The sequence below is a fragment of the Lactuca sativa genome, chromosome 4 (genome assembly GCF_002870075.4).
Source record: "Lactuca sativa cultivar Salinas chromosome 4, Lsat_Salinas_v11, whole genome shotgun sequence".
Lineage (NCBI taxonomy): Eukaryota > Viridiplantae > Streptophyta > Magnoliopsida > Asterales > Asteraceae > Lactuca > Lactuca sativa.
In genome coordinates this window covers 764,142-775,387 of record NC_056626.2, presented here as the reverse complement: position 1 = coordinate 775,387, position 11,246 = coordinate 764,142, and the positions used below count along the sequence as shown (strand labels likewise).

At 40.9% G+C, this 11,246-nt stretch overlaps 1 pseudogene; it reads right to left on the bottom strand.

The window, feature by feature from the left end:
* Positions 1 to 450: 450 nt before the first annotated feature.
* Positions 451 to 2,154, bottom strand: LOC128133965 (vacuolar protein sorting-associated protein 2 homolog 3-like; annotated as a pseudogene).
* Positions 2,155 to 11,246: the final 9,092 nt, after the last annotated feature.

Genomic DNA, 11,246 nt, shown 5'->3' with positions numbered 1-11,246 from the left:
ATCAGATGTTAGGTTTTCTTGATTAAAAGGTCCAGCTGAAGCAAGCTCTTCGATAAGTTTCAGCAACTCCAACTGTAATTTTGGAGTAAAGAGCAACAATGAACGAATGAGGACCTTCAAAGCACCAGCATTATATATCTGCTCTTTATCAGGAAGAAACAAGCCTGATTGAGTAATGATAGAAAAAGTAGCAGAAGAATTTTCATGAGCATTTGATGATGTGGCAGTTTCAGGTGTTGAAGCGATGGCTCAATCAGCCCTTTATCTCCCCAGCTGTTGTTACACACAATTTCAAACATTTATATATGAAAAGGTAAAAAATAATGTTGGGTGAAAAATGTGTTTTTTTACTTAATGGAATTGATTCCATAAGAGCTATATATGAGTGTTTCTTTTTAACCAGATGAAGAAAAACAATAAAAAAAATCACAAGAGGCCTTTCCCATTAAGCCCTAACTTTTTATAAATCTGCCCTCATCCAATTTTTTTTCTTTAATATATTTCATACATCATTTATCCAAACAACACAAAACTATGCAACATAGAGTTTACCTGGTTGGTGAGATCATCAGTTTCATCCTCAGCTTCATCATCATCAAGAACATCATCTATTGCATCTGACATCATTTCAGTCTACACAAAAAAATAATCAGAGTATTATGTTCCATTTTCCCTCACACCATGGAAGCAGGAATTAGACTAAATAAATGAATCCCAAGTGCTTCATCATCTATCGCATCTGACATCATTTCAGTCTACATGAAAAATAATGTTTTTTTTTTAATTTTATATTTTATATTGTAAGGGCATGCACTATCTTACAATCATATCCATTTGTGCAGATTGCTTCTGGAACTCTTGCATCACTTTCATTTGCTTTGCAGGAGCCATTTCCTACAAACAACACATTCACATCATAAGTTATTTATCAATATACAGAGTATTTATTTATTCTATCAAAATTTCATAAAGATGTTGAGGAAAACAGAAAGATATTATATATATATATATATATATATATATATATATATATATATATATATATATATATATATATATATATATATATATATATATATATATGTTGCTGTATAACCAACCTTATTCATTGCTGCCATTGCCTTGGTAGCACCTTTCATCCCAACAGCCACAGAAGAGTGTGCAGCTAATGCCTAAGAGAAGTTAAAACCATAGAAAGTAAATCATATAGTATAATTTATTTATGACAAAAAAAAACATGTTGCCATTTGAAAATTTACCTATGTATGTGTTGCTATGCCCCTCATTTGAGCCCGACTACTTTGTAGGTTGACTATTTGTTGTCTAAGCCTCACCAATTGGCGTGCCAAAATCTTTATTGCTGCCTGCACAAACTAGATGTTAATGCATAAAAATTTCATCTTCATATAATATACAAAATTTCATCTTAATATTCTTATGCGTTGGTGTCAGTTTATATGGGCTCAAAAACAACCTGATTTGTATCGATTCACATGCAATATATATAACATCATTAATCAACCCTTATTATCTAATTACTAAACAAATAATATTAATAATATGCTGATAACATTTTGAAGCTATCATTCACACTTCCAGCAGATGAAACAACATTTAAAGGCATTGCACTTGTGAACCTTTTCATCTTTCTAATGGCATTGGGATTTGTTCCCTCTTAAGTGACAAGAGTTCTTCCTTGAAGCCGAAATCATGGCAACCAAATCCTCACCAACTGCAGCTCTTGATCCATTACCTGGTGCTGATCCTGCAATCCTATCAATCATACTCACCACTGAAACAATGTCATTAACAGAGGAACTCAACGCATTTGCTGAAATTGATTTCACCTGTCAACCAAAACTCCAATAAAACTTTTACTACTTAAATGGTGAAACAACTTTTTCCAATTTACAAACTTACCACTTTGAGTAATCTCTCAAGAGGCTATTCTGCAGTACTAGACTTCTCGGACCCAATCGAAGCCACAACACCATTTCCATCTGTACTAGTAAACTCAGCAAGCAAAGGGGAAGCCGATATGACAGGTGTCCCAATAGAAATATTTTGACTAGTCAACACTGCCCCACTTAACTGCCCATGTCCATGTCCAATGTTTCCACCATTGGTCAAATATGACACACCAACACCACTCATTAACTCCCCTGGTAGAGGAGAAGCTCCAGGTGTCGAAGGTGAAGGAACAGTAAAACATATATTTTTTTGTAAATAATTAACAAAACTCTATATAGTGAGATTTATAATGTTTATTTTATTATTAAAGGCTGTTCTGTTACATTGAGCAAGCTTCGGTCTTTTGTCTTTCTAGTTAAACAAAGAATACAAATTATTTTTAAAAAAAATAATTAAATTAAATTCAAATAGTAAAATGTATTAAAACAAATCATATGTGAAGATGCTATTTTTAGAAACCTTACCCCTATTGTAGCATGCATGTGGCTTTCAAAATAATAGAAGTGAACTAAAGGGCATAATGGTAATTTTAACTGATGAGATTAAAACTTAATCTTGAAGATCGATTAGATCTTAAACAGGTAAATAAAGATTAAACAACAAGAACACGAAAATAATAAACAACTCAAGAATGAATCAAACGTGTTGAATGATTATAAAACAACCCTCAAAAGAGCTCGATAAAGAACATCAACTGTAGAGGGTTAGAAGGTTTACAGGAACGATAAAGAAAATCAAAGCTATCATAATTCTCTATCTTGTATTCTAGATCGTCTTTTTAATATGCATGCAAGCATATTGTTATATAGTAAACCTAACAGGCTCACGGTTGGACAGGCCCAAACCGGAGTACAAAACTATTGGACTAATAGTCGAGCCCAATGACGCAATATTTAAACGAATCTTCAACCCAACAATCTCCCCCTTTGCGTCAATTGGAGCGAGATCTTCACTTGTTACTTGGGCCAGCAACAGCGCCAGGTACTTTCTTCTTTACAGTCTGAAACAGATGAGAGATAAGAGCAAGTATCGTCTGTCTGAATCTGATGTACCATTGGATCATATCGTTGAAGTATTTGACATCGTCCACTGCATTCTCTTTACACCGACGGATGATAGACAACACATGCTCAAGACAAGCATTGGTGTAAAGATGTTTATCCGCTAAAGCAAAGAGACATTTCTGTCCTTCTGCTCTAGTGAACATGACCGAATTACGCCTCGGGTCAATCTTGCCCATCTTCATTTGATTGAGATCACTGGCCGATCCAACAGGAGATATCTTCGGTTTCTTCTTGAAGACTGTGGCTATCTCCTGATCCATCAAGGCGACCTCCATGATGTAACAGACTATCATCCTTTTGACATGGTCTATAATTGGACCATATTCAGCTTCATTCGTCAAAAGGATGTTATGTAGAACGATCCAATCATGAGGGTTGAGGTTCGGTAGATCTGCTAAGGATATAAGATGTTCGGTTCTTGCAGACCCTCTGATCACCCTGAACCGAACGTTGATGAATCTCCCTTCGGTATACGGCTTTAAAACCCGAACATTAACGATCTTCTAGGCGCTCCATGTTTGGTACTGTGGTTGAGCAGCCTTCAGATAGAATTCGATTAACTCCCGATCAACCTCAGGATTAGGATGAGGGACTTCAAAAATGTTGGAGAAGGCGTGGAAGATAAACGCCTTTCGAGTCAAGGGCATATCGAACTGCGAATCGACAGAATTGCAGCAGTCGAAGGAGATCACCGGTTCGAGCCATAGGATGCTAGGAGTATCTATGGCCTCCTTTATCATTCTCTCCCGAGTCCAAGCAGGGAAAAGAGTCTTCCTGCTCTCGAGGAGATCGTGGGCTTCTTTCTTCTTGCGTTCGGCTTCTTCAGCTTCTCGCGCCACACGAACATTATCATTTTCATCATTGCGACTGTTTTTGCGTTTAAGCAAGTCAGCAATGGTTTCTTTATCATCTTCATCTTCTTCCTCAGCTATTTTCTTTCCTTTATCCTTCACACCCGAACCCGAAGTTTGACCAGTCGGAGGAGGTTCGGTTGTGTGAGCAACTTTTGAGGAAGGAGGTGGTTTCGATCCGGACTTCACTTCTCCCCCTTGTTTCGGATTGGACACGAAACTAGGTAGCCCTTCAATTTTGCTGAGGAGGTCCAGGGCAGGAGCAAGTTTTTCAGCAAGGGTTCTCCTCACCGAATGATTGAGAATCGGATCGTGTGCTTCCAGGATGTTGGATAGGGCAGAGTGTACATCCGAAACATATGTTTTGATAACCTCCCGTTCGGATCGAAGAGCTTCAATCTATTGCTGAGAGTTTGAAAGCTGAGCACTCTTGATCTTGAGGGCGGTGGTTTTACTTGCCAGAACGTCCATTAACGAGTTTTTGGCAGCGAGATCCTCTTGAAGTTTAGCGAGGCGCTCGTCAATGGAGGCACAAAGGGCCGAGTTGTCGTCGCATATGGATTGGCGAAGGTTAGCGAACGACGTCAACTCCGCTGAGAAGAACGTGGCCAATTATTGAACGATTGGTTCCAACGTTGTCTTTGTAGCATCAGCGCTCTCCTATAAGGACTTCAACAGGGAAGATGCTTCAGAGAATAGTTTATCGACTTTTGCGGTCGCAGCCTCACAAGCTTTTGTGGAGGCGTCAATTGCTGCAATGGCTGAAGCGACGGAATCATGCTGAGCCCTGGAGAAGGCATCAACAATCTTCTGAAGAGTGGCTTCAGAGAGAGAGGACTGAGTGTTGGAGGATGAAGCAAGAAGCAAGTCAACCTTCTCATTTAGCTCCTTAAGATGCTTCTTTGTTACTGGAGCATCGTCCTCGTCGTCGCTTTGAACTTGAAACGGACTAAAGTAGACCGAATCGAAGGTCATATTTTCCCCTCCAAGAAAAGGGTTATCTCCATCAGAGGCATGATCTGGAGATGTTGGGGGTGGTGAAGCTGGGGGTGTGGTGGTATGTGTAGGTTCAGGTTGAGTGTTGGTGGGGGTAGTTTCGGGTGGTGGTTGAGTGTGGATAGGTTCGGTTGTATGCTGGGTTTCGGTTGTATGAGGAGGTTCGGTTACAGGTGGTGTTTCGGTTGCATCGGTATGAACCTCCGTATCAGATACGTTGGTTGTAACCTTTGCAGTTGTTGTAGTTGTAGCTGTGAAAATGGGTGGTGGTATAGGGAAAGAGGTTTGAGGAATGGTGGTAGAGGGGTTTATGGTGGGAATGGAAGTAGGGATTGTTTGAGTAGGTGAAGGAATGGGTGAGACATGGATTTCCATGTCTGGGGTAGGTGATCGGGGTGGGGTGTTGCCTCTTGGAGGGGTTTCGCCTCTTTGAGAGTCGTCCAAACCCGAACTCTCGCCTTCTGAGTCACTCGAAGAGGAAGCGATTACAAGCTTTCGCTTCGGTTGAGTCTTCCGCCTCTTCGGCTGCGGGGACTGTGCACCTTTGGTTGGTTTCCTCTTCCTGGGAGAAGGACCTTTAGCCCCTTTGGTCACTTGCTTCCCTTTATCTGCCTTTTTTCCCCTATTAACAGGCTTGTCAGCATCGTGGATGGATTTGAGCATTTCCTGTGTGAGTTCCCTAGGTCCAGACGCCTTGAACTCCTTAATAGTCCTGATGATCCTGCTGTCAGATGGAACATCGCCGTACATTGTCTCCGGAATGGAGCCAATGAAAGAAAACTAGGATGCATCTGAGACGATGATCTTCATGGTATGAAAAGTACCGATCGAACACATTGATGCACCGGCAGCAGTGGGGACATCGAACTTATCCATCGCCCACTTTGTGATGAGAGTCCAGAACCGGGCATACGACACCTCAGAATGTCGTGAAGAAGAAGAGAGGCTCCGGATGAGTTGTTGCCAGAGAACCAACCCATAGTCAAGATTGACACCGTTGTAGACGCCATACATTATCGACAGGAAGAGTCGACTAGAACCATCGGATCCTGAGCTCTGTTCAGATAAGCCCTTGAAGAGGACTGTGAACATGCCATTCCACTGTGGCGGCAAGCAGGATTTTTTAAACTTTGCGACGGATGTGAGCACCTCCGTGTACCCCATATTGTAAAACATGTTGTAAAGATGCCCAATCGGAATCGTCTCCGGATTAATCCTTGAAGGGTCAGCAGCAAACCCTAGCAGGGTACCAAATCGTTGCCTTGAAATCGAGGTCTTGTGATCATAAACCTCGAAGAACACCCTATCGACTGCTTTATCGTAATGTGTAGTCGCATACACCTGCGAGAGGAGCTCCATGGGCACAGACTCAACCCTAGAAAGTGCAGGAGTGATTTGTGAATACTTCAGGCACTCCATGATCGGAAACATGTAGAAATCGTACGCCTAAGGGGTTAGGTCAATCACCAAACACTGTTGAGGGCGAATGGGAAGGATGTGTGAGGTGGCATGGACTGAGGATGATTCTGCCATTGTTGAAGTTAGGAAGAAGAAGATGAACAGTAAAAGCGTTAGGGAATTTTTGCTCTCTTGGAAATTCGGATGCAGTAAAGAGGTAAATGGGAGTGGAGACTGCCTTTTATAGTGGGTGTAAGGAGAGAGAAAAATCTGTTCAAATCTTCTATGGAAATACGAAAAGGTTTTCCGGAATGACAGATGCGTGACAGTTAAGGCATGCGATGATCACGTAGGAGAGAGAGTGTCAGATTCCTAGGAACACGCCGCCCAACAAGCACCGTTTCAGAAGAAACCGTTTCAATTCCACACGCGCCTTGATGTGCCAGAGAGGAACCGCTTGAAATTCGCACACGCGTCCATGATGTCAGTTAAAGAATGGGCGTTTCAAATTCGCATGCGTCCCTTTTTAACCGCCGTTTGAAATTCAATCTTTTTATCTCCTGCCTGAGTCAGCAACCCTTCATCTTGTCTTTTAAATGGCATCTTTTGAAGAAATCTCCCACGTGGATTATTTTTAACCACGACTTGTAAATAACCTCCAATTCAGTAAAACAGCCTGTAATTATTAGTACCAGAATTTTGGAAAATCAAAGATTTTCGTGCGAAGAGTGTAAAAGGAAAAGAAATAAAGCAACTCTTGTTAGGAATAAATGTGATGTCAATAGTGACACGAAACAAATGATCCCGGGCACGAATCTCTTCCTTCAAAGTCAAGAGAGACCTTAAAGTGTTAGTGTGGTTTCCCGTTGAATGACGATCAAACATTTATTAATAAATGTTGAAAGGCTTCTTTTAATTAGGCTACTTAAGGTGGCTTTATCTTTTATTCAACAGTCCTAATCTTGAAATAAGATAGAAAGTGAACAAAGTACTTGTGAGACCGGTGTAGTCTGTTGAACAAGTAGGTAGGAATTAATTTTAAATTGGCTTGGAAAATATAAAATCTCAACAAAAAAAATGTAAAACTGGATCCCAAGGGAAGAAATGTTATGGGGTTTAACAATTTCATAGGAATCACACAAAATAAAATTTGAGATTTCATCAAGATACATCCGTCAATTCTTTGGTGAAAACTTGAGCAAATTAATTGTTCACCGTCAATTCAGATTTGGAGTTGAATTTTGGGTTTCACTCAGCTGGTAGTGGCACGAAACTAAGATCAAAAACACAGTTGTTGTGTAACCATAAACCTCAGTGGTAATTTCTGAGAGTCACAAGGGTTACATTGATGAAACGAATGTAATGGAGAAATGTAATGGAGATGGTGTAAGAAATTAAAGTACCTCTGCTGCGAAAATAAGGACCAAGCAGAAAACTCTTATCTCATGTGAGAAGAGAGTGAGGTAGCTCACGATTAGAATAAATGCGGTAGCCTAATTGGGAAGACAAGGTTTGTTTATACCAAGTCATTAAGGCTATTATTCAGAATCTTATGAGGCTTGGGACACATACAGCAACATGCTTCTAGGGACACTTAAGGAATCCAACAATTATATCCCCATAAACGAACGAACACATAAATAAAATAAGAAAATATTTTTGGAGTTTTTGATATATATAAAAAAAATTAAAAGAAAATAAAATAATAATAAAAAATTAAGCAAGAAAGAAAAAATAAGACTTAGAAAGAGTAAAAAAAACTTTGGAAAAAATTTGGTAACCGAACCCGAACGTTCGGTTGGTTTCGGTTGAGAAAAGTTTTGGAAAACCGAACCCGAGCGTTCGGTTGGTTTCGGTTTTGGAAAATTTTGAAAAACCGAACCCGAGCGTTCGGTTGGTTTCGGTTTTGGAAAATTTTGAAAAACCGAACCCGAGCGTTCGGTTGGTTTCGGTTTTGGGAAATTTTGAAAAACCGAACCCGAGCGTTCGGTTGGTTTCGGTTTTGGAAAATTTTGAAAAACCGAACCCGAACGTTCGGTTGGTTTCGGTTTTGAAAAATTTTGAAAAACCGAACTTGAACCTTCGGTAGGTTTCGGTTTTGAAAAATTTTAGAAAACCAAGGAATTTAGACTTGCAATAAGAAAATACTTTTGACAATAAGAGAAACAACTTTGTACATGAAATATACAACCAAGAAAACTACCTTTGAAATGATGAGCGAGTGCAGATGATGCAACCGAACCTGAACGTTCGGTCAATTTCGCTTCTTACGATTGAGGTTGAGAGGTAGTTTGAGGTACTGACTCTGATTCCATCATACCTAGCCCTTGTAATATTCTGTTGAATGATGCTTCAGGAAGAGATTTGGTAAAGACGTCAGCCAGTTGATCAGTGGTTCGAACAAAGTGTACTTCAACGTTTCCATCTTCCACATGATCTTTGCTGAAGTGATACCTCAGTGCTATGTGTTTGGTTTTAGAGTGTTGCACTGGGTTATGACAGATCCTAATTGCACTTTCAGAGTCACAATATAGTGGGATCTTCTTCATATTGAGTCCATAGTCGCGAAGTTGACTCTGGATCCAAATCACTTGGGAGGTGCAGGATGCAGCGGCTATGTATTCAGCTTCGGCAGTAGACAACGACACGCACGTTTGTTTCTTTGATTGCCAGCTAACCAACTTCCCGTCAAGGAATTGACAGCCGCCAGTGGTGCTTTTTCTGTCGAGTTCACATCCTCCAAGGTTTGCATCTGAGTAGGCTTGAATGAAGAAGCCTAAGTTGGAAGGATACCATAGACCTAAGGAGGCCGTTCGCTTGAGATATCGTAAAATGTTCTTCACTGCAAGCATGTGAGGTTCGCGTGGGTTTGCCTGAAATCTAGCACAATAACACACAGAAAATATGATGTCAGGCCTGCTAGCAGTAAGATACATTAGTGAGCCTATCATTTGTCGATAGAGCGTGATATCAACAGCCGGTTTGTCCAGGAATGGAGTTAGTTTGGTGCCGAATGCCATTGGGACTTTGATTTTGGAATCTCCCATCAGGCCAAATTTTGCTAAGAGAGTCTTCGTGTAAGCTTCCTGATTGATAAAGATGCCTTCGGGTCCCTATCTAATATTTAAACCAAGGAAAAAGTTAATAGGACCCATTGAGCTCATTTCAAATTTAGTCTCCATCAGCTTTCTGAATTCAGCTGTTAGGCTGGGATTCGTTGAGCCAAAGATGATATCATCGACATAAATTTGAACGATCATAAGGTGGTTACCTTCCTTTTTGCGAAAGAAGGTTGGGTCAACCGAACCTTGTTTGAATTTGGACATCTTTAAGAATTTAGTTAGCGTTTCATACCAGGCTCTCGGAGCTTGTTTGAGTCCATATACAGCTTTATCAAGAATGTAGCAATGATTCGGATACTTTTCGTTCACGAAACCAGGAGGTTGCTCCACGTACACTGTTTCTTCGAGTTCTCCATTAAGAAATGCACATTTGACGTCCATTTGGAAAACTTCAAAGTTTTTGTGGGCAGCATAAGCAAGAAATATTCTTACAGATTCCAGCCTAGCTACAGGAGCGAAAGTCTCTTCATAATCAATCCCTTCCTCCTGACAATATCCTTTTACTACCAGACGAGCTTTGTTCCGTATAATGTTCCCTTCCTTGTCCATTTTATTCCTAAAAGCCCATTTGAGACCAACAACCGAGGCATCTGGAGGAGTTGGAATGAGGCGCCAGACTTTGTTCCTCTCGAATTCGTTTAGTTCATCTTGCATCGCTTGAACCCAATCGGAGTGATCGAGAGCAGTGTTAACTGTCTTCGGTTCAACTTTTGATACGAATGAGTTAAACATGCAAAATTCAACTTTGGAAAATAAGGATGTCTGTTTTGCCTTGAGTTGTGATCGGGTCAGAACCTTTTCAGAGACATCTCCAACTACTTGAGAGATAGGATGATCTTTGGTCCATTTGGTGAGGGGAGGGTAGTTTGGATCAAAGGTTGGGTCCAGTTCAGCATTGATCATTTCTTCTAGCTCGGACTGGCTTTCGTAGTCGTATGACATATCAGCTTGCTCCCCCTCGATGTGTGAGCTTTCAGGAATGATTTGTGAAACTTGAGCTTCAGAGGTTTCTTGTGGTGCTGGGCTTTCAGGCGTTGATGCACCTTCGGATGGTGAAGCACTTTCGGGAGCAGTTGGAGAGCTTGGCTCCCCCTCAACATGTGAGGTCGGCTGAGTTGATGACGGTTGATCCTCCCCCTCGACTGAAGCATCGTTTGATGGAGGTTCGTCAGAATTCGATTCCCCTTCATTCATTCTCCTGGCAGCTTCTTCGATAATTTGCTTCATGTGGTCTACCTTGTTGTCTGTTGCGCCTGCTTCTGAGAGAGTAGCTTTCTCTGGTTCGTCAAATAGCTCCATAAACTTCTCGAATAGATTAGCGATCGAGACTGTGACTTGGCCAGTTTGAGGAAAGATTTCCCCAGCTGTGTCGTCTTTGGCCTGTAGCTTTTTGACATAGCTATCGTCGAAAGTCACATAATAAGTCTCTTCGATTTTTCTCGAACGCTTGTTTAGAACTCTGTATGCTTTGGAAGTGAGAGAGTAGCCCAGAAAGATTCCCTCGTCGGCTTTGACATCGAACTTGTTGCGGTGTTCTTTAGAGTTAAAGATGAAACACCGTGAGCCGAACACGTGGAAAAATTTCACATTGGGCTTCCTATTGTTGAGAATCTCATAAGGTGTGAGCGTGAATCGCTTGTTGAGATAAGACCTGTTCTGTGTAAAACAAGCAGCAGAAATAGCATCAGCCCAAAAATAAAGAGGTAAGGAAGCGAAACTTAGCATGGTTCGGGCAGCTTCACACAAAGATCGGTTTCGTCTTTCAACAATTTCGTTCTGTTGAGGTGTGTAGGGAGCTGAGAAGTTGTGACTTATTCCCTTTTCTACCAGGAATTCTTCAAATT